Source organism: Vicugna pacos, chromosome X (assembly GCF_048564905.1).
Source record: "Vicugna pacos chromosome X, VicPac4, whole genome shotgun sequence".
NCBI classification, from domain to species: domain Eukaryota; kingdom Metazoa; phylum Chordata; class Mammalia; order Artiodactyla; family Camelidae; genus Vicugna; species Vicugna pacos.
In genome coordinates, this window is record NC_133023.1 from 27,219,893 (window position 1) to 27,247,022 (window position 27,130).

Consider the following 27,130-nt stretch of genomic DNA (forward strand, 5'->3'; position numbering starts at 1 on the left):
TTTCAATAACTATTTACAGGGAGATTATATAAGTCTCAAAACTTTCCCGAGACGCTTTACAATCCACACTTGACCCTTTCCTTCCAGGGGATAAATACTCCATGTTGTCCAGTCTGTGCAGGATCTCTGCCTTGCTGGGGTTGGCTCAGTGGGGACAGGGCTTCTGACTGGTGTGCTCTCACTGCAGGAACAGGAGCTAGATATTTCTCATTCTAACCAGTTTCTTGTCAGTTTACACCACTGCCTCTTCTTTTCTCTGCTCATTGCTCTTTAGTTGTCTGTTTTTCAGGCTTGTGTCTGTGCCCTTTTTCCCTTACTCAGTATTTTGCCTTAATGTGTGAACCTTTGAGTCACCTGGAGCATTTATGAAAATGTAGATTCTTTAATCTAGCCCCAAGTATACTGAATTGGTACAAAAGAACCTTATAACTGCATTTTAAGCAATCAACTCAGATAATTCTAATGCACACTAGAGTTTAAGAACCACTGCTTTTATGAGCTTTCTGCAAGCATTATCATGTATAGCTCTGCTTTTGACTCATTATAATTCACCAGTAAGTCACAAAATTTATATCAGAATCAAACCCATGTTCCAAGTTCCACCTGCTGACTGTCCATTTCAATATAAATGTCCTATATTTACCTAAAGTAGTACATCCAAATATGAACCCATCTTCTTACCCCCTTATTCCATGTAGTCACTGAGCTAAGAATGTGAATTACTTTAACCTCCTCTGTTCCTGCCTACATTTGTTCCCATGTTTTCTGACAACCCCCAACTCATTTATCCTGAGCTCCAACCATTGCTTACTGGTTCATGGACATGCAAGTCTGAAAATTCATACTCCCTTTTATACATGGAAGACTCCAAATCCAATCACACTCTGTTCAAAAGTAATCTTTTCCCTCTTCCTTGAAGCCTCTTCTCACTCCCCAGCTAAAGAGTGAGAAAAAAAAAAAAACCTGTGTTTCCACATCAAGGTCTCAATCATAGCACTTTCCATATGATCTGGAAACTGCGTGCTTACACTTGTCTTCTCCACTAGTCAGGGAGCACCTGCAAGAAAGGTCTGATCAGGGCTCCTTTGTTTTTATATCTCAAGGTTGAGTACAGAACTTAGCTTGGAACTTTCTTAATACCTTTTATTAAGTAAGGGTATAAACACAGGAACAAACTGATAGATACTTCCAATCTACAATCAAATTCCAAATCAGTATATGTATTTTTGTAAAGGATTGTTTAAGTTTCATGTGGAACTTTCAGATTCCCAGAAAACTCTCATCTTCCATTCTGTAGGAAATTCACATACTAATGAACATATTAGCGACCCTCAAATAAGAAACTCTAAACAAAACATTTTGTGGCTTTTTCAGATTCCTTTTTCAATATGAAGTTACAAACAACACAATATAGGGTAATCCTTCTCCTCTAGAGATAAGGAAGAAGTTTATGGACATAGTTAGACATTTTCCTGGTTACCCACCCCCCATACTCCCCATGTAACTGAATTGATTTGATGCCCTTTGATTTTAAGAGTCTTTGATATTCACAAGCGGTGGACTAAGAAATAGTGAAAAGTATACAATGCAACAGTTTTCTCTCCCTTAATCCTCTTCCAACACCGTTACATTCTTAAAGTAAAATAGAATAAAACAAGGACTGGTCCTGCTTGAAGACTCTTGAAGGTTTTATCGATCTTATGTTGCTCCACAGGTTATCATAGGAATTAGGACCACGGCTATATAAAGACAGACATTCTGAACAATGTTTCTATAAGAAATTGAAAAAAGAAAAACTGCCAAAGGAACATTTTAAACTCCTTATCTAATTTCAAATCCCTTAAAATATTAAAATAATCCACAAAGGATGGGAGAGCAGAGAACATCTGACATTATGACCTTGCTCTTTATGTCTTCTTGACACCTTTGGTGCCTTGTGACATAAATCCATTAAGTCCTGAGGTTTCATGTATTTCTTGACATCTGGCTACACTGGGGACCATTTCAGATGGATAAATATCAAATTTATAAACTAGGCAAAATATGAAGCCCAAATATTCTAAAACAAATTGAGAATTGTTTGCTGTATGGTTCTGATAATGGATAGGGCTTTGGAAGAGCATTTGAGAATAAATATTAACTAGAATAGCTTGTACTTCAGATGCCTGCCAGTAGAGGAATCCAGAATCATCCTACGAGTCCAACAGAAGTTCCCCTTTTAAAAATTATAGTATTGATTTACTTCTCTCCCTTACTGCCAGATGCTATTTACATTGACATTGGCCAAATCCCCCTCACATCAGTCATCTCTGTGGAGATTCTGGGATTCAAGAATGACCCTTGCATGTTACCTTTAGAAAACAGCAAAGAAGTAAAAAAAAAAAAAAGTATATTGAATATGTAGCAACAGTGTGTGACTCTTCATTCATCTTCTTGATGAATACCTTGAAAATCCCATGTAAGGGATTTTTACCCATGTAAAGAAATACTTTTACAAGATACACATCACGACCATTTAACCTACCCTAACGTCCTATGCTCTTCTTAATGCAACACGACTGAAAATTGATCATCTCTTGTCTATATAATAATCACTCCCTAGTGTATGCATAGAAGGGTTCATTACTGTCAGATCAAAATTCGAAGACCACCAGTGCTGATAAAAACAAGTAGAATTTACTGCTCTCCAGGCCTCTGCTTTGAGAAGCAGGTATGTCACTCAAGAGACAGGTTCACAAGGTCTTGCCAAGTTAAAAGCAAGGCTGGATATAGCATAGAAAGAGAAAGATTTTCCCAAATTAAGATTCTGAAAGTCATGAGTTGAATGAATAGGAGAGAATTATAAAGTCTTTTGGGGACTGATCATGGCACTGGTTTACCATAGGCCCAGAGATCATGCATTTACATTAACCGAGATCATCATTTTCCACTTGCAGGACAGACTGCAAGCTCATAGGCCAGGAATTTGTTTCAACTGGCTCTGCATACCAACACCATGCCCCTTGTGTCATGCTGGGCACATAATAACTGTAAAAAATAGTTTCTGAGTAAATGAGTGGATGCACAGAGGTTATGCAGATGCCCCAGCTTTGCATCATCCTCAGAAACCTTTGCCTCCAAGAATGATTATTTCCACGTTGAGCGTAGTGCTGTGCTTTTCCATGTCAACACTTTATCTCCAGGAGATTTTCCACTTTCCTGTGGGTCTTTGCATGGTTTGTAACTGATTCTTTGTCTTCAGTTTATTTTCACATTCTGTTCTCTTTGGACCCATATATAAATCCAGTACAAAAAGACCTTTTAAATGAAAATGATGTCAAATACTGAGAGAGTGTCCCCTGAGGACCTATCTTCTATTCCAGTGGATTAAGGCTAGAATTTCACTCTGTTTTTATCTCTTTGTCTCAGTTCCCATCTTGTTTCTGTTTTAGTCAAGGATATTAAGGCTTCTCCGTCTTTCTTCTCACGTGTTCATAAAGAAAACTACCCACAATTACCCTTTTCTCTCAGCAGTTTTTCTATCAAAGAGCTGCTTAAGCAATCCAACAAGTACTTTTAGGGTGCAGGGCTAAGTACAAGTCTGACAGATGCTCTTTGGCTTCATAAGCATTTCTGATACATCAGTAATTCTTAAATAGGTCTCTAAACTAGGTCTCTAATAATCATATCATCCCTGCATATAAGTTAAGATGCCTCCATTATCTTAATGTGTCATCTCTCCTCCTAAAGGAGCATGGGTGTGCAGGGAGTAAACCACAGTGTGGCATAAAGGAACAGTGAAAACTGGGGGATGATGGCAGAAGAAGAAATAAAATCAAGAACCAGATGGAATATCAAGGTGTCAGTTGCAAGAGGTGATTCAGATGGCAGAACAGGTGAGGCCTGACAGCAACAAATGCACCAGAGAATCCAGACAAGAGTGGCTATTTGAATTCCTTGCATATGGGAGTCGGGGCGTGGCTGGGAGTTGGATGAAGGTGGTCAATGTCAGAGAACTGCCTGAACCACTGAGGCACAGCTGTGGACTCAGACTGTGACTTCAGCCCCACTGAAGAAAAGATGGGGAGGACAGAGAACCAAACTAGGAAGGGCATTGTCCCGAACTATAGTATGAACGGTGCTTTTGATACACGTATCTAAATTGGTGGTAATCTCTTGGAAACTGCTTTTGCTGGTCCCATATGTATGGTAGGTAGAAAAAGCACTGAACTACTAATAGGGAGACAGATTCCAGGACTGCCTCTCTTACTCACTTAGGGCTTTTGAGGCAAATGCTAAATTCACTTCAAATAAAAAGACAATTAATGAATGCTATGCATAAGGAACAGCAGTAGGTAATGTGGTGGACAGAAAGATGATTAAGTTCCTATCTTCTAAGGGCTCAGAAATAAAGTGAGGGAAGCATTCATGCCCAAGTGATAATGAGACTGTGTGACAAGGACTACCATGGTATAAAGCACAGAGAGAAAGAACTCGGAAAGAAAGAAGTGTTAACTCAGGTGGAAAACATCTGACACTAAACTTTCTGCTGAAAGAATTTGAGCAGAGTTTTGAAAGATGGAACGTATGTTACTGGGCAGGTATGGGAGAGAAGGGTACTTTAGCAAAGGAAAGCACACAGGCTAAGGTACCGGGCAAGAGATTCACTGTGACCTGAGCTCTGGTTTTAAGGCAGATGAGGGCAAAACAGTGTGGTGATAAGACAGTGCATGGAAGAGGGTAAGATGGTGAAAAGATTTGGATTTCAAGCTGAGGAAGATGATCTACATTGTAAGTGATGAGAAACCCTTCACAAGTTTGGGAATATGACTGATACATTAAAAAAAACAAAAAAATGTATTGGAGGGTGGCAAGCTACGGCAATCTAGACCTGCCCTATCTGACCAGGGCGATGCAATGGGCCTAGAAAGGAAGGGATGGTTACTCATAACGGTAAAGAGGATTCATCAATAGGATCTGAAAAAAAAAAAATCAGAAAAGAGAAATAGTAACTTTTTGGAGCAGTTAAGTCTGTGGTTGTTAAACCGCCTGTGGAGGGCTTGCTTCCATTCCTTGTCTCATGAATCAGGTTGGATTGAAGAAGAGGCTATTGGGTGGGCTTTCTGCAAGAGTCCAGAATGCAGTCAGCAGGAAGTGGGTCATTTTAATGCCCAGATATTCTTATCGGCCTTTTTCCTGATCTCCCCCTCCCCTCAGTCATGGAGGTCCTGCCTCAATACCCTGCGTGCTTCAGGAGAGAAATAAGTTTCTCCAGGAGCAGGACACAGCTGGGGAAGCCAGGCACCCCCTCAACCACCCTACCTTCCACCACCAGGAGAGGCACGGCCGGCAGGTTCAACCTCGCGTGCCACGTTGGGAGAGGGGCGGCGCTAGTAAAGTTCCTCTTACCCTCTCTAATGCATTCAAACTCATCATTATTTGGGGGGGGGGCTCCAATGGAGTGCTGAATCTCTCCTCAGGAAACCAGGACTTCTACAAAGGTTCTCTCACTGTCCATGGGTCAGCGCCTTCCCGGTATTCCTGGACCACAGCCAAGAGGGGCTGAGGCGGGTTCACCGACTCCTGCTGGTTCCACGGCCTCTGTCAAGGTCTGTCTGCCTATTACCCGATGCACAGGTGGGCGAGACTCCCTCGGGTTTCTTGCCATACGGTTCTGAATCGCACAACTCCCACAGATGCACTTTTGCTTATGGATGGATGTCAAATTTTAGTTGTTAAGGGGTTGTTGTGCAAAAAGCCGGGGCATTTTATGCCACCATGATGCTGACGTCACTCCACAGTTCTTATTTGAAATTTTTATTGGGGCTTGGCCTTTCTTTGGAGACTCAAAAAGTATTGTGACAGGATTTCGATCTAAAACAAAACCGGAGGATCTGAAATGGAGAATCTCACGCATGCGCCCTCAGAAGAATGACAGCTGAGAGACTTACTGTAAATGCCTGATTTACCTTATCCTCTGACCAATGAAGAGCCGCCATGAATCGCTCCCCATCCTCAAGCCAATGAGCTTCCCGCTCTTTGTGCTCCTTACCCATAAATAGCAGCCCACCCCCAAGCTCGCCGCACGCTCGCCGGTCTCCTGCTATGCCTCTGCGGTTTGGAGTCGCTGTTCCTGTGCTCTTCCCAGGTGAACTTAATTTCAGGTAATTTGAGCTTGCCTCAGTTTACCTCTTTATTTAGGTTGACAGTACCTTATATTCGCTTGAACAAAGTTATTTTTTAAGCAGTGGGCGTGTGACAAAACTAAAAGCAAATGGAGTAAATCTCAGGATTTTTGTAGGAAATGCTAAGAAATAAAGGGAATGTTCTTTTTATGCATTAATCATGATTTTTCCCTGTATTTTATGATGTTTTGAAATATTAAAAATCTTGCTGGCTGGAGAGTGACTACCCCTCCCAGGGCTAGCTAGCCCTTGCTGGGAGACAACAAAGCACTCTAGCCAGGAGCATTTTTTTCGTATACAAACCAACCAAGCAACCAACCCTGAGAGTATAGTCCCAACCACCTACTTACCTGACTCTCAGGCACAAGCCAAACCACTGTTTTCTCTGCCTAAAATCATCCTAAGTCTAGGAACTAGAGACCATCCCTATAGCCGAAATCCTGCTGTAATTATTCAGACAAGCCTGTTTTAAACAATTTTCTCTCACTTGCCTTGCTTTTCTTTCCATAACCCCACTAAAGGCTCTGGCCTAGACTTTCCTCTTGCCATTGAAAAGTAAGATTGAAAAGCTTGCCACCTGACCAAGACCTGAAGCTTCCTCTGTGGCCCTACATGGTGTGCAGTGACTACCCTCTGGGATCTGTGAATATAAACCTAGTTTACCATATCCAACATTTACATTCTTTGAACGCTTTACCCATCTACTTGAAACTAAAAGAATAAAACAGGTGTAGTAAAATACCCCATGAAGGAAGACACTGGAGCTTCTAGGCAACCAAGTGTAACGTTGAAACGGAGCTTACCCACAGCAGGAGATGAAATGGTCCTCAGTCTTAATGACTTTATTTTTATTCTAAATCTAACCATGGGTGAAGCTGCTTCTTGAGTTTACAGTAATGTGAGCAAAAAAATCCACTTTGTTATTTAATCCAATCTACTTTAAGCTTGTTGCCAATTGCAATGCAGACAAACCCACCTGATGGACAGCTGAATGTGATGGATCCTAAATTATTCAGTTGGCTGAGCAGAAGTTAGATGGAAGCCATGAGGGACTGATTAATTTTGCCCTGGTATTTAGTAATTTTTAAAAAATAGTAGTAAGACAGTGGGTTAATGTGTTGCCTGTTTTATTTAGCACTAAAACAGTGTCAGTGAGGCTGCAGCATATGAGGTTTGGAAGTAAAAATTCAGGATGGACTTTGTAAAACGTTGCCTCGTTTGTTTTTTTTTTTAATCAGTTTCACTTGGAATGTACAATAAAGATTCAAGCTATTAACAACAAGTTTCCACCGTGTAGTACAGGGAACTATATCTAATATCTTGTAGTAACCTGCAATGAAAAAGAGTATGAAAAGGAATATATGTATATATATGCATGACTGAAACATTATGCTGTATACCAGAAATGGGTACATTATAAACTGACTATACTTCAATAAAAATAAATAAATAAAAATAAAATTAAAAAAAATGCAAGCTATGACTATATACATACATATATATCTCAGGGTAAAACTTTAGTTGTTGCTTGTTGCTTCAGCCCAAACCTGCCAGATATATTCTCCTGGATATATATCACCCAAAATTATCTGAACAAACTCTAGATGAACAGAAACCAAATCATTATCTGCTTCTCTGTTTTCAATCTTTATTAATGGTACCAGCACTTGACAACTCACTTGGCTCAAAAATGTAGAGACAGGTTTGACGCTGCACCTTCCCTTAGTCTGCATATGTTGTTGGTGTCTCTTATCAATGCAGCCTCTTCGCTCCCAAGGCTGCCCTCTGATTAATGCCGTATTATCTGTTGCCTCTAATGATCTATAAGATAAAATCTCTATCTTTATTTGGTGTCTTTTTCTTACACTGATATTATCCTCATGTCATAGCCATATTAAAATTCCCTAGTGCACGGTTGCCTTAATTGCTTTCTGTTCAAACATCTTTTAATATCTCCCCACAGCCAATAACACCAAAAAAATCAAATATGTACATTGTAGTCTGCCAGTTGAGCTTTTGTGTAATGTGACTGCAATTGAACTAAATTGTCTCCTGCTATTCTCCCATACATACACCCAAAGAGAAATAGTCACAGTTTGACAAAATCACCCCGTACTTTTCCTGCTTCTGTGTATGCTGTTCCTTCTGTGTCAAGTGTGTCCCCTTCTGTCAATCTTTTGTCCTTTAATTTCTAATTCATTTTATCTCCTCTAGGACCCCTATTCTATTTCTATCTCAATTATTAATAGCAATTTGTACCTTTCCCAGTGTTGGTTGTCACATTCTGATTTGTAGTTAGTGGTTTTTTTTTTTTACCCCCCCCCACAAACTATAAATACCTTTGGATAAGAACTATAGGAACTACGTCTTCAAATACGTATCCCAACTCCAAGTTAATGCTTTATAATTTTAACAAGTTGTTTCCATAATATTTTATAGGCATATTTAAATAATGTAGTCTCTTGACAGTTTCAAAAATAAGTTAGAATTATAACATATTTAGTTTAATTTATGGGTGTTTATATGTGTATGTGTGTCATAAGGTGATTCTGAATGTCAGTTCCAAAAGTGAAGCTACATAAAGTCTTTTGAACAGTGGAAGTACTGCCATGTATCTGACTACCGGGTGTATAGCAAATTCAATGTCAAAGAAGATAAAATGATTCGTATCAAAGCTTCAAAACTGCAGTACTCAAAGGAGGCTTCATTACTCAGTTGAGCCTTGAAAAGTCAGTAGGCTTTGGCTAGGCAGAGGGGGAAAGGTCAGATGCGACAGGAAAGGCGTGAATGAAAGTACAAGAATGAAACTAAATGGTTATGGTGATTTCGTAAAGGGAAGGAAGGAGCCTTGTCTGCTGACAGCAGAGACCAAGTGTGAGGGAGGAGGAGTAGTAAATAATGTGTGAGGTCACGTTTTAGAGGGCTCTGAAAAATGGTAGATTTGGGCTTGATGTAATAATAATTGATTGTGCTTGTGAAATGACTTATACCTTACAATGCATAACAGATTTCTTTTTCATTTAAACTTGAATTTGTAACAGATACTCTGTATTATAGATGAGGAACTAAAACCAGAACAGTTGAGAATCTGCTGAACATCCCACAGCTAGTAAAATGCAGGACACCTGACTTACTACTCAGCATTTTTTGTGTCTGCACCATGTTATCATCTGCATTTTTAGGCAAATGATAGAAATAACTGGTATTTTAGGAAATGTGTTCTGTCTATATTGGAGACAACTCTGTAGGAAACATCCAATCTACAGTGTAGAGGCCAAAGATATTTTCTGTATCTGAAACAAAATAGAGGATAATGGAGCAGGAGAGTGAACACAAGAACAGTAGAAGTTGTTTGAATAAGATTTTTGTGAGGAGTATTATTTGGAAACAAGAAACAGTTTCTTGTGATGGCTGCTTTAATGATGATAGCAAAGGAAGATTCCTCTGCCTATCACAGTCAGAATGGGTAACTACATTTCCTTTCTAGAATAGTGATTAACATCACAAGCATACATCCCTGTTAAGAAAGCAGATATGAGCACTTAGGAGAGGAGAGGAGCACTTAGGAGAAAAACCACAGGTCAGATAGCAGTGTGGATTCAGTGTAGCAGTGAGTATTCTTGAGACTTTTGCTGGGGTGAAATGTGTTTCTCTATTTTGGAAAAGACAAAAGAATTCTTCCCCGCAACGCTGAATCAAATGTGGGTAATGAGCAGATGAAATATGAAGAGGGGATAAAAGGGGGACAGGGTGACCTGGGGAGCATGGATGAGTCAGCTTTCGCACAGCAGTAACGTGGCCGCCACTGATAAACAGAATGCGTCAGGGGACTGAGATGCCGGCCCTGTGCTGAGAGTCCCTGTCAGAGTTATAAAATGTATTAAACAAATACAACTAAACATGATAAAAAGATATTTTAGTGCCTCAGGAATCAATGAGTGGGCTTGTTTATTTGCTTGGTAATTTTGTTCTTTGGTTTTTTACTTGTTTTAAAAAAAATTTTTATGAAAATAGATGTCTAAAGAAAAAAGTCAATGAATATTAAAATGATTATAGGGAATAGGGAATTCAGAGTTACTATCAAAGGCTGCTTTTTAAAGGAGAACATAACAGTAGGGGTGCCCTGTGTGCTAGTCTTCAGATCAATAATTTTATTTTGTAATTTCTTATTTAAAAGATGGAAATTGCATAAAATTCCAGTAGTTGAAACTTTCTGAAGATATTATCAAAAATGACAGCAGTAATAAATTCACTTTTGATACGTTTTAATAGAAAAAGAATCACAGTTGGAAAGTGCCAGGCCATTTTGAGATCCTGCTCTTTAAAATGTAAACATTAACATAAAATTCTGTGGATTAACTACTTTTCAACTGCTTTGCACCAAGTTACTGTGCATTTAAAGCATATTGCACAGTCATTTTCACTGAAAATCAATCCAGTTTATCAATAGCCTTCGTTGATGATTTTGACTGAAAATGACTAGAAGTAGTGATAACATGTGGTAGTATGAAGAAAGACAATTTTCATTATTTGATACAAACATGTCAAAAAAGCATCAATATTAATAATCTCTTAATGAGTCCATGTACTTTCCCTCCTGCTCTGGATCCTGAAGTGCATGCTAAGATTATCGGTTCCATGTTTACTTCTTTTTATCCATGATAGCAGACATTGGCAGTTTAAAAAGGCAGATCCTAAAAATGGTGAATCATGGATCTCTGATGCAGCATTTTCATTGTCTCAAGATAAACAGTATCTAATAGGGCTACTAAAATTTTGTTATTTTGAGAAATAATCTCTGATCCACAATTCAGAAATCAGTATCAGCATATAAGGATACCTAACCTAAAATAAAGGTGTTTTTTTTTTTAATGAACCACATTTCAAGGGCCGATGAATATTCAGGAAGAGTTACTGACTTAAAACTAGTAATATCTTATATCTGGATGGTATAGATGTTGGGGACATTGTGATGTACATCTAGATAACTCTTCAGTGAAGGACTTAATGCCTCGGATGCTGAAAGTGCTGTGCAAAGACTGTCCTTGGCTGTCAGTCCCTTAAGGAATTGTTTCAACTGCAGAGAAGCACCTCCTCTGAGGTTGCATCCATTTCCAGATTGATCTACATCAAATATCGGGGCAATAGAGGTGTGTTAATTCCTGGCCATATCAGCCTTACTCCAGGCAACTCACTAGATATATTCTAGCAGCAGAGATATTCATGGAGTTGATGACAGTTGTCTTTGGGACTACATTGCAGCCTAGCTTCTTCCTCTAACCAATCCTGCTTCCTTCCCTTTCTTTACACATGTCTTGTGTCTAAAGGTCCTCCTTACTAAGCTTCTGCACGGTGCACTCCGTCTCTGGATCTGCTTTCCACGGGACTCAGTCACAGCAATTGTCATTAAAAAATAAACCCTGTTTTCCTCAGGAGTTAGCTAATTAGCTTAGTAACTCAAGCACAAATTGAAATGCATTTTTCTTTCTTCTGTATGTGAGAACACAATTATTTGGTTAAAAGTTTAAACCCAGGGTTAAATTGAGAGTATGATTCATTGAAAGCATTGAGATGAAAGAATAATCTGATGTTCTGGTGAAGTCATAATTTTAGCAGATGTTTGAAAATGCTGAGGAATCACTTGTTGGAATATATTTCTTTTGTTAATGTGTTGAGATTTACTACCCTGATAAAGTTACAAAAGTAATTGGCTTTATCAAGAAGTTGTAGCCCTTAAAATCTCTTTATCTTGTGCATTAGTTTACATTGTTGTGTAACAAATAACCACAAATTTACCAGCTTAAAACAACATCCTTATATTGTCTCATGGTTTATGTAGGTCGCTTGTCCAGATATATCTTAATTGGGTCCACTGCTCAGGGTTTCACAAGACTGAAATTAAGGTGTCGTCTGGAATGGACAGAGATGAATCCATTTCCAAACTTTTTTCAGGTTTTTGGCAGAATTCACTTCCATGTGGTTGGAGGACGGAGTCCCCATTTTCTTGCTGACTCTCAGCTGGGGACCATGCTCAGCTGCTAGGGTCCGCCCTCTGGTCTTTGCCATATGGCCATCTCCACAGTGTGCTCACAACATGGTATTTACTTATTTAAAACCAGCAGAAGAATCTCCCTCATTTTGAATCTCTCTTGCTCTGAATTCCTCTCTTCAGAAAGAACCTGGATCCTCTTTTGAAGGGCTCCCTGATTAAGTTAGGCTCAGCCAGGCTGACCTCATTTAATTAACTCAAAGATAACGTTTTAGGAGCCTTGATTACATCTACAGAATTCCCCCACCTTTGTGATACCAAATAACCTAATCAAGGAGAGAAATCTCGTCATAATTTATAAGTCCTGCACATACACTCAGGTGAAAGGAATTATAAACAGCCTTTGTACATAGTGTGGGAGGGGGGATTTCAGAGTCCGTATTAGAATTCTGCCTACCACAAATTGGTTTTGTGTTTATAGACACTATATTTTCACATAAATTAACTTCTCATTTCTGCTTGTTTAAACTCATGCTTTAAAGCTTTGCGAGATACTTGACATACATTTTATCTGATGTGTGTGTGTATGTGTGAATTATCTAAAATTAGAAGAAAAAAGGAAAAATCTGTGTGTGGGAGGTTAATGTCATTTCAGTATCCTAGGAGTCACAGGTCAACCTAAAGATTATTTAGGAGATTGAACTGTTTGACTCAGTTTCCTGTTAAGATTCCCAGACATAATGATGTTACATGTTAAATTACAGATTTTCATTTGGTATAGGTTCAGATAATTGGTAGAAAAGATAACTCAGAAGTTACAGTTTATAACCCTGTAAGTCAGTAACCCAACTGTGTATGTAATCTATCAATTTTATACATTCATACCAATTTATACATTATACTCTACATAGCTCCTCAGTTTCTCTTTTAAATGAGTCTCAATATTGTACTGGTTCCCTAATTAATAAATTATTTAAGTAAATCTTTGACCTCATACATTGACCTGAAAGTCATTACAATTACAAGAATTATTAATCCAGCTATTCACCTGAGACTTGGCTATTTTTTACACTCTTGCCACCAAAGTCAACCTAAGTTTGACCAACATCGGTAGTGGGGATGTGTCTATTTCCCAACACTTCCTTTCAGTTTTAAGTTGACAGAAAGTCCTTCCCAGAATGAGAGATGATTTCGAAATAGGATGGATTGATGGATAGATGAGTGTGTTAAGCAACTATGGTAAGTGTTCATTACAGAATAAGTGATAGGTATATGAATATTCCCTGTATACTTATTTTGATTTTTCTACATGCTTGAAAATGTTAATAATGTAGAAAAAATTTTAATATGGACCCAAATTCAAATTTCTTAAAATATGTTTCTCTACAAAAATAACAGGTATTCCTCACTAAAATTACTACTGTTTAATAGTCATATGACACGCTAGAAATGTACAATTTAAAAAGCAATATTTTCAAAGAATTTTACATCAGTTATACTTAATATTAGCCACAGGATTTGTACACTACTTCTCTATATAATTTTTCACTTATTGTGGAACTTAGTTTTTTCCCCAAAAAAGGGCAGCAACAAATGGTTAAGTGACATAAATTTGGTTACCAGTTCAGTTTGTAGGATTTGTTTTATTCAGTCATATAAACAGTCATTTTATTTGGGATTTAAGAGCAAGTCGTACGGTACTGTGATTTTTATTCAAAGTTGTGTTGAGAATAAGTTTATGGGGAGATATAACACGACTCAGTACACATGCAATAAGTTCAGACAACCCAGCCCATGGGTAGTTAACTGTAGTATTCATATATTTTCCCCTGAACTGTATAGAACTTATTTCTCAGAAGAGAAAGCTAAATGAAAATAGGAAATTACTTCTTGCCACTCACTTTGTTGTAATTATATGAGTAATTTGAAAGTAACTACTGTTGTTCAGACCTAATCCCATTAGAGGCAAACATACATTACTTATAATTTTCAGCAAAACATTATTCTTAATGATACCAGCCATTAGAGTCCTATATAGATCTTTATAACATTTGCCTTTAAGTAAGTGTATAAATCCTGAAGAAGCCATCATATTCAGTGTGTTATATTAAATATTTTAACCACATGGTGAAATATGAAAACAGTTCACTGATGGCTCTTATTTTCGTATCTTGCTGTCTCAAAGAATCAATGAGGAAGAGAGCCATGGAGTAGCAAAATATGTTACCCAGTCATGAAGAAACCCTCTCCCTTTTTCTCTTTCATAACTTTCACACTTCGATGTTGTGTTGACATTATTACCAATGATGTCCTTGGACACAAGCAGGAGAAAGTAATCCTAAAGCTATATATACATAAAAATCATTAAAAATGTTCATGTTGTGCAAATAGAATAGCAATGATTCTCAAAAGTTTTGTGTATCTTAACCCTATTAAAATCAAGCCTAAAGCCTCTTCATTTTTGCCTGAAATGCTTAGGTAGTCAATACCTCATATTTGAATTCATGGCTCATGATTTTCAACCTTTTTTTTTTTTTGAATGGCAATATAGCAAGTAAAAAAGGAACGGTAGAGCAAATCAGCTGAGATAATGTTAAGTCGTAATAGTTCAAGGAAATAAAAATTAGCAAACTAAGAATGGAATCAGGTCACTTCTTAACCATTGAGTTAATAGCAACCAAAGTTGCATTTGATCAAGACCTAGTATAGCTCAGTAATGCATGTTAAAAAAAATCATATATTCACTGTTGGTTATTCTTCTCTGAAAGGTTACTTACACACTTGATTATGAATGATGACTATGAAGGCAGGTGTAGTTTGAGTACATTTGGAGACATACTCAATAGCACTGTCAGACCAAAGCTTATATATAGCCAATAAGCAAAAATCTAAGAGATTGCAGATACTGCTGTAGGCCCAGAACTATGCAGTTGCAAGGAATGCAAAAGAACTTTAAGGAAAAGACCGTCTTCCAGAATTTTGCCACCTAGTTGAGAAAAATTGAAAGTGACAACTTAAATGACACTGTTTGATGTTGATACAACTGCAATAGAATTTGTATGTTTTTTTTGAAAAAGCCCCATAATTTAGCTGACTCATAAACACACCAAGTATGATACGAAATAATTGTTTTTTGAAATTCTTTTCACATTTTATATTTTCTATGTTTTAAATAAAGCTATAATATTTCTAGTAGGGTTGATTATCTGATACAGTAATTTACTAGAACAAACAGATGTCAGAATAAGGAGGGAAGGAGAGCACTGAAACCACCTTTGACAATTCACACTCATGTTACTTGCACGGTGTTTGTGAAGCAGCAGCACTAGTTGGATGGAGCACACATTCTAGCACTTGATCTTAGATGGATGACTGTCCTTTATGTTGTAATAAACTCTGACTCGACAGTCACGTAGGCCACCATTAAAATCCCAGCTCTGCCACTCACAAGCTATGTGATCATGGAAAAACTACTTTCTGTCTTTGAATTGGCTCTTTCCCTCAGGGTAAATTATATTTTTTTTCAGGGTGAATAAATGAGGAAATACGTCTGTGGTAGAACAATTCCAGTACTCGTTAAATGGTAGTACCTTCCCTTAGGCTTGCTTCACCAAAATTAGGTTTAAAATACATTTAATGTTTTCCAGCAATGTGGCAGACTAGATATCCTGGAAAAAGAAAGAAAATACAAAATTTTATCTAAGCATCTAGCAGTACTTAGTTTAAAAAGGGTAATGAAGGCAGAAATGAACACTTTAAATAGCAATAAAAGAATCTCATAGGGAATGGCAGAAACAAACACAAAAATGAAGGTTAGAAAAAAACAGAGGTAAGTTAGGGCAGATGCAAATGCTATCTTGGGGGCTGTTTGCTGATTTTAATAACCAGATTTTAACAGCTGTGTCAATAGAAAAGCAAGTCTCCACATGGCAGGCAGTCAAAGCTGAGGCTCTGTTTTAAAGCCAAAGGCCTTGAAGGGCTGTACCCTCGGTGAAAGAGTAGACTAGATAAAAATCTGTGCCAGAAAAGAATATGATTAGGAAAATTGAGAATTTATAACTACGTGCAAATCCTCATGTTGTGCTGATGTTTGTATGTACATTATCATTAGGATTTGAGAAATCCGCAAACTAAGATAGTACCATAAATTTGACTCAGATTAAGTGTTAAAAGCAAATTCCTTCTAACGGGACACATCTTCAACCAAGGTCATTTAATATTCCCATGGTTAGAGTCCTGCTAAACACAGGATCATCAACAAAAATTGTAAACACATGAAAAAGTAAACCATAAGCCCAAAAGTTAGAAAACTTTTAAACAGCCACAATAAAATTTCAAGAACTAAAATTAGTTGAATATAGATTTTAAGACAGGGCATAGGAATCAGCCAGTTGAAAGCTGGGGATGTGGAATGATGTTCATTTTTATCATTAAGAAGCCATGAGCAAAGCTCAGAGGAGGTAAACAGGATGTTCAGTTTTGCTGGAAAAGAGGTATCATGTGTGTCAATTATTGTCATCATCGTCACCCTGGAAGTGTAATGTAAGACAGTGAGATAGTAGGTATTGGGACTGAGTGTGATGTCCTGGCTCTGTCAAACACCGTGGCCTTGAGAAAGCTACTTTTACTCTCTGTGTCATCATTTCCTTACTTGTGGAATGAGGATAATAGTGTTTTTATAAGGACAGAATGAAATTATGAAAGCACTCAATTAGTTGTTCAGTACATATCAATAAATATTCAACAGGGATCTTCAAATATATTCATATTAATCAAGTGTGCATTCAAAACATTTGGCTCTGATAAAGTATTAAACATTGGTAAACAAAGCTGGTTAAGAAGAAAAGAAATGGTCAGGTGGGAAAAATACTCATATAAGCTAGCAGTTATAATGTAATGATTTTATTTGCCTTAATGTAGATGCATATAAATTGAAACTAAAATCTGGAAGAGTGAAAGGCAAAGATTTTGTCATGATGTAGTCAGCTTCAACGTGGAAGGAAATATTCAAGCTGAATCAAAAATGGTTATTAAGAATTTCTTGACAGAAGAGAAAGGAATGGAGACAATACTATGGGAAACGTTAAAACACACACACACACACACACACACACACACACACACAAGATTATATCCAGAAAATAGCAGGTAGTGCCTTGTGGGTGATGTTTACTATATTAAAGGGAATATGGAAGAAAATTAAAAATGTAGACTAAAACAGCATTGATATGGCCTTGTACGTGAATCTTGGGAAGCTAGAACCAGTATTAAGTGTTAGAGGGTTTTAAGTCTTTTTTTTTTTCTCACATAGACTTCAATTTTGAGAGTTCACAGCAAAACTGAGTAGAAGATATAGAAACTTGCTCTATATCCCCTGCCCGCTACATATGCACAACCTCCTACCATCAGCATTCTGTATCAGGGTGGTACCTTTGTTAACAGTGAATTAACATTGACACATCATTATCACCCAAAGTCCATAGTTTACATTAGCGTTCTCTTTTGGTATTATGCATTCTAGGGGTTTGGGCAAATGAGTAATGATACGTATCCACCATTATAGCATCCTCCAGAATAGTTTCACTGCCCTACAAAATTTCTGTGCTCTACATAGTCATTCCTCCCTCCTAACCCCTGGCAAACATTGATCTTTTTCAAATTTCTTTATTTTTGCTTATTTTCAGAATGCCATTTAGATGGAATCAATTATGTCAGATTATTTCTTTTACTTAATAAAATGCATTTAAGTTCCCTTCAGGTCTTTTCTTGGCTTGAGAGTGCATTTCTTTTTAGTACTTCATAATCCGTTCCCTTGATGCACCACAATTTATCCATTTACCTGCTGAAGGACATCTTGGTTGATTCCAAGTTTTGGCAGTTATGAATAAAGCTACATTGAACATCTGTGTGCAGGTTTTTGTATGGACATAAGTTTTCGTATCCTTTGGGTAAATACCAAGGAGCATAATTGATGGATTGTATAGTAAGTGTGTTTCATTTTGTGAGAAATTTGCCAACTGTGTTCCAGAGTCGCCATACCATTTTACATTCCCACCAACAATGAGAGTTCCTTTTGCCCCACCATTTGGTGTTGTCAGTGTTCTGAATTTTGGTCATTCTAATAAGTGTGTAGTGGTATCTCACTGTTGTTTTATTTTTTCCCTAGCTTTATTGAGATATAATAGAAATATAATGTGTAAGTTTAAAATGTACAAAGTGATGATTTGATACGTGTATATATTGTGAAATGATTGCCACAATAAGACTAATAAACACCTCTATAACCTCACATAATTACCATCTTTTGTTATTGTTTGAGGGAATGAGAACTTTTAAGATCTATTCCCTTTGCAGCTTTTACATATGTATTACAGTATTGTTAACTATAGTCACTATGCTATACATTAATCCCTAGAATTTATTCATCTTAACTGTAAATTTGTACTCTTTGATCAACATGTCCCTATTTACTTCACCCCCTAGCCCATGACAACCACCATACTGCTCTCTATTTCAGTGAGTTTGTCTTTTATAGATTCCTCCTTGTAATGAGATCATACCCTATTTATCTTTGTCTAATATATTTTACTAGCGTAGTATATTCAAGGTCCATCTATGTTGTCCCAAGTGGCAAAATCTTCTTTCTAATGGCTGAATTATATATATCTCCACTACATTTTCTTTATTCATTCATACATGAATGGGCCCTTAAATTGTTTCCACATCTTGGCTACTGTGAATAATGTTGCATTGAAAATGGGCATGCAGGTATTTCTTCAAGATAGTGATTTCAGTTCCTTTGGGTATATACCCAAAAGTGGAATTGTTGGATCATATAATAGTTCTATTTTTATTTTTTTGAGGAACCTCCATACAGTTTTCCATTGTAGCTGTACCAATTTATATTCCCACCAGCAGTGTACAAAGGTTCCCTTTTCTCAGAACTCACTGACACTTGTTATCTGTTGTCTTTTTGATAATAGCTATCCTAAGAGGGATGAGGTGATACCTTATTGTGGTTTTGATTTGAAGTTTCCTGATCATTAGTGTTGTTGAGCATCTTCTCATGTACCTATTGGCCATTTGAATGTCTTCCTTGGAAAAATTCCTATTCAAGTCCTGTGCCCATTTTTTAAATCGGGTTGTTACTTCCTTTTTTTTTTTTTTTTTTTTGCTTTTGAGTTGTATGAGTACTTAATGTATTTTAGATATTAACCTCTTATCAGATACATGGTTTGAGAATATTTTCTCCCTTTCTGCAGGTTACCTTTTCATTTTGTTAACTGTTTCTTTTGCTGTTCAGAAGCTTTTTAGTTTGACATAGTCCCACTTGTTGATTTTTGTTTTTGTTATTTGTGCTTTGGGTGTCATATCAAAAAGGTCATTACCAAGATCAATATTAAAGAGTTTTTACCTGTAATTTTTTTTAAAAGTTTTGTGGTTTGGAGTCTTTAATTAAATAGTTAAGCCTTTAACGCATTCGGAGGTAATTTTTGTAAGTGGTGTAAAATAGGGGTCCAGTGTCATTCTTTCACATGTGATTATCCAGTTTTCCCAGCACCTTTTTTTGAAGAGATTACACTTTCCCCATTGAGTATTCTTTGCTCCCCTGTCATGTTAGTTGACTGAATATGGGTCAACTTGAGTGTATTTGAGGGCTCTCAATACTGTCTTATTGGTCTATGTGTCTGCTAATTATTTGATCAGAAATTTTAAATTTGCTGTTGAAGGCCTGTAGTCAATTTCTCATTTTTGTTATTGTATTTTCAACTCCAGAATTTGTTTGCTTCTTCCTTATAATGTTTATCTCTGTTAATGTTCTCGGTTTGATAAAGCATGGTCATCATGCCTTCCTTTACTTCTATAATCATGGCTTTCTTTAGTTCTTTGGACATAAAATGACTACTTTGAAGTCTTTGTTAAATCTGATACCTGGCTGAATACTCTCTTCTCCCAGGAGATGAGTTATACTTTCCAGTTTCCTTGTGCTGAGGGTAGAGGCAGGGCTGTCCCAAAATATGCCAAAGTGGCATATAGATTATTTTGAATTAAGTTAACTTAAGAAACAGCTGATGCAGGAGAGGTACTTTGACCTCTCTGTCTCCCTGAAAGCAGAAAATAAATCTCATGTAAAAGGTGCCCTCCCTGCCCAAGGAGGTAGAAGGACACCCTCATCACCAGAGATAGGGAACTCAGGGCCAAGAAACCTGTATAAACAGACCTTGTTACTTCTTTACTGACAACTACCCAAACCCAAATTTTGCTTCAATTCTTTCCTAATTAAGCACCCAAACTGAATTTCTTTGTCCTGTCAGTTCTTCTCAAATGTATTGTTTCTTTGTCTAAACAGAATAAAAGCTCCCTGCTTTGCCCTTCCTTAGGTGCCTTTAAGACCTCCAGGAGCACGAAGTAAAATTTTTTTCTCCTATTAATCTGTCGGTTTAATTATTAGATCTGCCAAAACTCAAGAAGAGTAGGAGGGGAAATTTCCCTCTCCTTGACATTTGCATGACCCATATTTTTTTGTTGGAAATTCGACATTTCAGATACTATATTATGGCAACTCTGGGTACTGATCCCCTGCCTCTGGCCTTGGGGCATTTTATTGCCATTTACTTGTTTAGTGACTGGCTGTATTATTTCCCTGAAGTCTCCAAGTCTATACCCTCTGCTTTGATGTGAAGTCTTTGATTTTGTAACTCAGGGGATGCAGCCTTGGGTATTCCCAGAGTCACCAGTAACATGAAAGTGGTTTTGGCAGGGCTGTCTTTGACTGTCTTTCTCTGACCACACTCAGCTGTCAAGCACCACTAATTGCTGCCTGATTGCTTTATTATTTTAAACAATTCCCTGCTTGACCAAATTGCTTCACAAACTAACCCCTTTGAAAGGATAGTCATGGAGGTCAGTGTTTGAGATATTTTCTGACCAAAGGAGGGCTCTCTCCCTATTTTGAGAATTCTCTCCAGAAGACCAGCCAATCCACAATTTAGCCTATATCTCAAATGAATCTATCAGTATCCTTCTGACTGCCTTTTAGCACAACTTCCACTTTTTTTTGAGAGTGCCCATAGTCACGTTTCAATTAAAGTCAGTTCCTTGGAGAAGGAATTTGAAGCTCTATTCTATGGCTTGCTTTTCTACCCCAGGGGAAAAAGATCTCTGAGCCCAGGTTTTAGTGTTGGGAGAAAGAATAAGGTGCATGTCTCTCTGAGTGAACTCCCTCTTTAAGAGCTTAGCGCTCAGTGGATTGAATGACAGGAGCACCAGGTCTCCTTGGTTTGCCATTGCCATATCAAGAGAAGGAACCTCCACCCCACAATCTGGAACAAGGACCATTAGGGCCCCCCTATTCTTAGTGACTTCACACCCAAGGTAGAGCCTGTGTTCAGTGAGTTAGGGTATGGGCAGGAGAAGGGAGCCCCCACCTCTTGGCCACACGCATGCCCAGATTGTAGCCTCAGCAGTAGGTATCTGGGACCTGGATGAGAAATGCTGACTTCATGCCCCTCTTGACAAGGAAATGGTGGGAAAGGAAAATGTTTTTCTTCCTTATACCAATCTAGAGTGGAGTTTCTATGTCACTGAACTTGACCAGGGAGGGAGGACATGCATCTTGGTTCAAACACCAAAAACTCTCATAATTATTACCATATTTTAGTAGATTTTCTTGGATACATGTTTTTCACTTGCAGTTTGCCCTTAGGGCTATTTTCAGAGATTTTAAATGCTTATCTTTTTAAGTAATTTTTTCCAGTTTCAATGGCAACTGAGTCTGTGGAGCTCCTCACACTGTCACATCAGATGTGGAACTTTAATAATTTTATGTCATGACCCAGTAAACAAACACATACAGACACACACAATTGAAACCAGATTTTACAGAACAGTACTTTTCCTTAGTAAGTGTGATTATCTCTGATGTTTTTCTATTCTGCTTTGTTTAATTAAAAAAATGTACTAGTTGGCGATATCTAGATTGCTTTTTCTACCCACTAACAGATCGTGACTCACATTGAAAAACACTGCTCAAGTTGATTTGTAGTCTTTGTTTACTTGTCCACTCATTTATTCTTTTAATTCAGTCTATAATTATTTAGCATGCTAGTTCAGTTTTCATTTTTGAAAGTGCAAATATGAATGAAATACAATTATTTATTCAGAGGAGCTTAAATGCTACTTGGGGAGCATATTAAGTATGAAAATGCTATTGACAAGAAACATACCATTGGAAACTTCACCAGAGGAGTAACGTAATCATACCTGTTTCAGGAAGTTAAGTCTGGTGGTGGTGTAGAGGTTGGATGGGTGATGGGGAGAAACCACAACTGGGTATATCCATTTGGAGGCTTTTGCATTGTCAGTAAACATAGTGTGAACCCAAATTTAAATATTATGGTAGAAACAGGTAAGAGACAGTTGAGGGATGGAAATCTCAGAGATACATAACAGATAGAGCCAATACAGTTCAGTCAAAGGATTTTAGGATAAAGATGTTTTCTTCTGCAGTGGAGGGTACATGTGGCATTACTTAGTTGAGGTGGGGGTAGGAGGAAGAAGGAATATGTTGAGGGGGAAGTGCTGATAATTTGTTCATAACTGAGAAAATGTAAACTGAGGAAAGCATTAACTAAAAAGTCTGGTAGAAATTATAGGAATTTAACAGAAAGTGATACACCACTGAGTGCAAATACAAATTATTCCACAACCCTGATATTTATGAAATTAAATTAAAATTAAATCATTTTGACTTAATATGTATTATGTAAATATTTGGCACTTGTTTTCGTGTCTTTTAGTGTAATGCATATTGTCACTTTCATTTAGTGTAAAGTAGTAATCTACTTACAAAGAAAGCATTAATTTAAAAAGTTAAGGTACATTATCTCAAGTACAGTGGTTATATTTGAAATCATTTATGAAATTTTTAAAAATTGTGAGAGAAGACCATGTTATCAATGTATTTTGATTTTAGAATAATAACTGAACTATTTCAAAGTAAATGACTGCATATAGACATTTACCACAGTGATCTTGATGCTTCCAGGTTTATTAAAAATAGAGGGAAAGTAATATTCATTTGTACTTGTTTTCTGTAGCTGAAATAACATCTGCTCTTGATCACATAAATAAGAACCAGTTTTAAATTCCTGCATAACTTACTATGTGAAAATGAGAAAATAGTTTTTCCTTAAACCTTGTTTCTTCATCTAAAAATGAAAAGCAATACCAGCTCCCTCCTGGAGTTATTGTGAGGATTCAGTGCAGAAGCCAAATAAAGGGACCAGCACCCACACCTGGCCTTTAGTCGGTACAAATGAGTAAGATTCAGGAAAAGACCTGCCTCTATACCTCAAACTTAGTGCAAATGAGTGACCTGCAAAATCGGACACACACAGCATTTTTGGAAGCAACGCACAGCAAGCATTAGCCCCCCAGTTTAATAGCCACGTTATCATGGTGCAGAGTGACTGCTGTCTGTCTTGTAAATAGTATTATTGCTCAGGTCACGTCATTTTTAGATAACAGTAATGGCTGTAATGCTCGAATTTTGTAATGTTCAAAATTTGAGGATGAAGATAACTACATTAGAAACTGCGGTCCAGTTTAATGTTTATCCATTAAAGTGGTTTATATATTCCTATAAGCACTCTAAACAGGTCATATCATTAGGAACTGTTTCATAATTAGCAATTACCAAAAAATGTCAATTTTTGTTAAATGATTACATGGATGGTGCTAATATCTATAGAACAAACTCTCAAATGCAAATTTCTATTTAATTTTGTACAATTTTAAAATGGAAACATTATGTATATGGAATTACAGATGCCAAAATTTTTTAAGAGATTAGCTTAAATATCTTAACATAAGCTATGTTACTACATAGAATAGTTCCTGATAAATTTGAATAATATACTTCTTGGAATCAGTGTATGAAAATATCTGTAAAGACCCATTGGAAATAACCTATACATATACTTAATTTAAAGCCCTAATTTTCAATTAAATTAAATTTCAATCAAATTAAAGCCCTAAGTTTCAACTAATTTTGCAGTAAGTGAACTATACTTTATATCTGTATCTATATATTTCTGTATTTCTCTATCCAATACTAAATGCAGAGATGGTGGTAGATGATGCTGGGCATGAAATGGAGTTCAGAAATAGATAAGGAGTATTTTATTTTCTCATATCATTAGAAGGAATGACTTACAATGGGAGTCATAAAATCAGTTAGTAGAAAGTCGATCATGTCATTAATCCAATATACCGTTTACTGATGTGGAACTGTTTGAGTCTACCCTTTGGAACTCAGGAAAGGTCTTAGGAGGCCTAATGAAGCCTATTTCCTACAAACATGAAACAAGGGACATGGAAAGGATTTACACCTGGGAGGGCCCCACAGGGTCCTTCTTGGTTTCAGAACTATATTCAGGTACCCATGGGTTCTATAGCAAGTTTAATGACATGTATACCTCCTATGTATGGAGAGACCCAGGAAAACTGAGTAACTCTTAAATGGCTCTGGCCACCACCTTAAATAAAATCTCTAACTAAACACAAAAGAAGGTGGTGGGGGTGAAGGGAAAAGCACACTAAACAAGGGTAAGATTGTGCAGATTTAAGTCATTGCCTTCTCCACTGATAAGTGTTTCTATATATTTAGAGTCATCCTCCTCTTCCTGGTACAGAGAAAGAGACACTCCTACAGATGGACATTTGCTTATAAATGTAAATGTCTCTCAAAAGAAAGGCAACTTTGATTCACTTTTAAGGTCTTTTCCTGTATTTTGTGTTTCTTAAAAATAATCAAATTACTTAAAATAATCCTCATGCCAGAAAGGCATATTTTGGAGTGATATGTTCTCCTTCCCTTTCTTTAATAAGGAAGCTTTATCTTATTTATAGCAGAAGTTTAAAATTCAGTATAATTCTAAAAAGTCACTGCTTCTAGAAAACTTTGATGCACTCTTCTGAATTTTTTAAGATGAAGCACAGAAACCAAGCCTGGGATCTTCAGGAAAGGAAAAATGTTTATGGTATTAAAAAATAAAATTCAGCTGAGTAAATTTGATCTAATTTGCTTTATTCCACAATACATGAATTGGGCAGTATTCCTTCTAGGAAGTAGAAAGTTGCTCCAAGGGGCTGTACAAAATGGAGGCTTTTAAGGGCACAAAGGGAATGGAGAAAGGAAGTGAAAAACAAAAGAAAGGATTATTTCAGGCAAGGTCATCTTCCTTTGGGGGAAGAGTAGGAATCTATCCTACAAGTCACATCAGTCACTCATGTTGATCCAGAAATTTCAGACTGATGGCTTTAAAATTCCACTCCTGGAAAGGCTGTTTAAAATTCCACTCCTGGAAAGGCTGTAACTGCAAATAGGTTAGGTATTAAGTTGTGGTTTGCTGACGTGGGGCTAGCACAAGTTGCTCCATTTGGGGACTGTGGTTTCTTTTTTTAACAGTGAACATCAGTGAGCTATGCAGTGTGTTCTTCTTTCATATATTCTACTAATTTTTTAAAACAAAATCCAAGCAGAACAAGTATGCCTGGAGCTGAGAAACAACATCATTGATGAATAGCTCTATGCATGAATAATAAAAATAATGGCCATCATTTATTAAACTTATGTCACATCACATTTCAATCAGATCTCTTAAATGAACTGGGGAGAAAGCTTTAACCAGAAATGGGGAGATTTTAGACTGGTTTCCAGGAGGGAGCAGGAAAGACAGAAGCCTAGGGTCTAGAACTGTATTTCCTGAGGGAATAGAAGAAACTACAAGTACCACTCATTTGATACGAGGGCTGATGGATCAGGAGATTGTCTCAGCCTGGATGCCGTGGTTGTCTGCCCTTGACAGACACCAGCACCTGCTGGTTGTGAAAGCTGTCATCAGCACTTGGGGAGAAGTCATCATCAAACAGCAGTAGCACAGTGGTGCAGTCCTGTCCCCTCTGTGATTATGCATGTATGCAGGCTTCCTCTGGCTCCAGTGGCATCCTGGGGCCCTGTCAAATGAGAGGACCTGAGCAAGGGATGGCATTGGCCTTGAGGGAGGCAGAAATATGAGCGGACAAAGGACTCTTCAGGAGTCTCCTGGGGCCTCGGGAGGAGCTATGTCAGTCCCCCAAAGGCAGTGTGGGAAGAGGAAGAGGATGGCAAATAAGAGACACCTCAGAAATCCCCTCCCTTTTAGAGCCAGAGAGAAGGCACAGGATGGGCCCAGACTCAAAAATAGACATGTTATAAATGTATATCCAGCCTATAATCTTAAATTCAGGTTTTACACCAATCCCTGTCATACAGACAGCTACCAGTGCATTAGTTATTACAGTTTTGCCATTATGATGTTCAGACCCAATTGCTTAATGACATCATAATGTAGATTTCCTTTGTGAGACAAATCTTTTTAAATGCCTGTGTTTAAACTGACTTCCCAGTTACATACCTTTGTTCCCTGGTACTGATAGATAGGGGTTGTGTAGTCTCAGGGATTCATGAGAAGCAGTGACACTGTACTAGTGGAGGGATTTGAATAGACACAAGAATTTGAACTATACAAACTGAGAGAAGTAACAAATCACTGAGCCTGTCCTATCCTTAAGCATCCCTAGCAAAGTTTTGTTCTGTCTTAAGTCATCCCATATGCAATTATAAATCAGTATTTTGTTTTGAAAACTAGGTCAGAAATTAGAGATGTCAGCTATTGCTGATGATGGGAGAGGATAAAAAACCAAAGCAATCAGTAAAATTTGACTTTCAGAAGAAAAAACAAAAATGCTGGTTGCATCAGGTAATTCAGTGTTGAAGCAATAGTTTCAACTTATTATATATGATGTGAATGGGCCTCCTGTAGGTTATATGAGGAAACAAAAAAAAAGGAGGGGCTTTCTGAAATGACTTTAGTCAGCGCTCTGGTCTGTTCAAAATAACACTCATCTAATTTAAAAGAAAAGCATTAGAGAA

At 37.4% G+C, this 27,130-nt stretch overlaps 1 protein-coding gene across 1 annotated transcript in view; it reads left to right on the forward strand.

The window, feature by feature from the left end:
• The first annotated feature begins 6,079 nt into the window (after window positions 1–6,079).
• The window catches only part of LOC102526281 (melanoma-associated antigen B16-like), a 159,993-nt gene continuing 138,942 nt past the window's right edge, over window positions 6,080–27,130 (forward strand). Inside the window, exon 1 of the mRNA XM_072956045.1 lies at window positions 6,080–6,143. The gene's annotated coding sequence lies outside the window, so the exon portion shown is untranslated. The remainder of the gene's footprint in view (window positions 6,144–27,130) is intronic.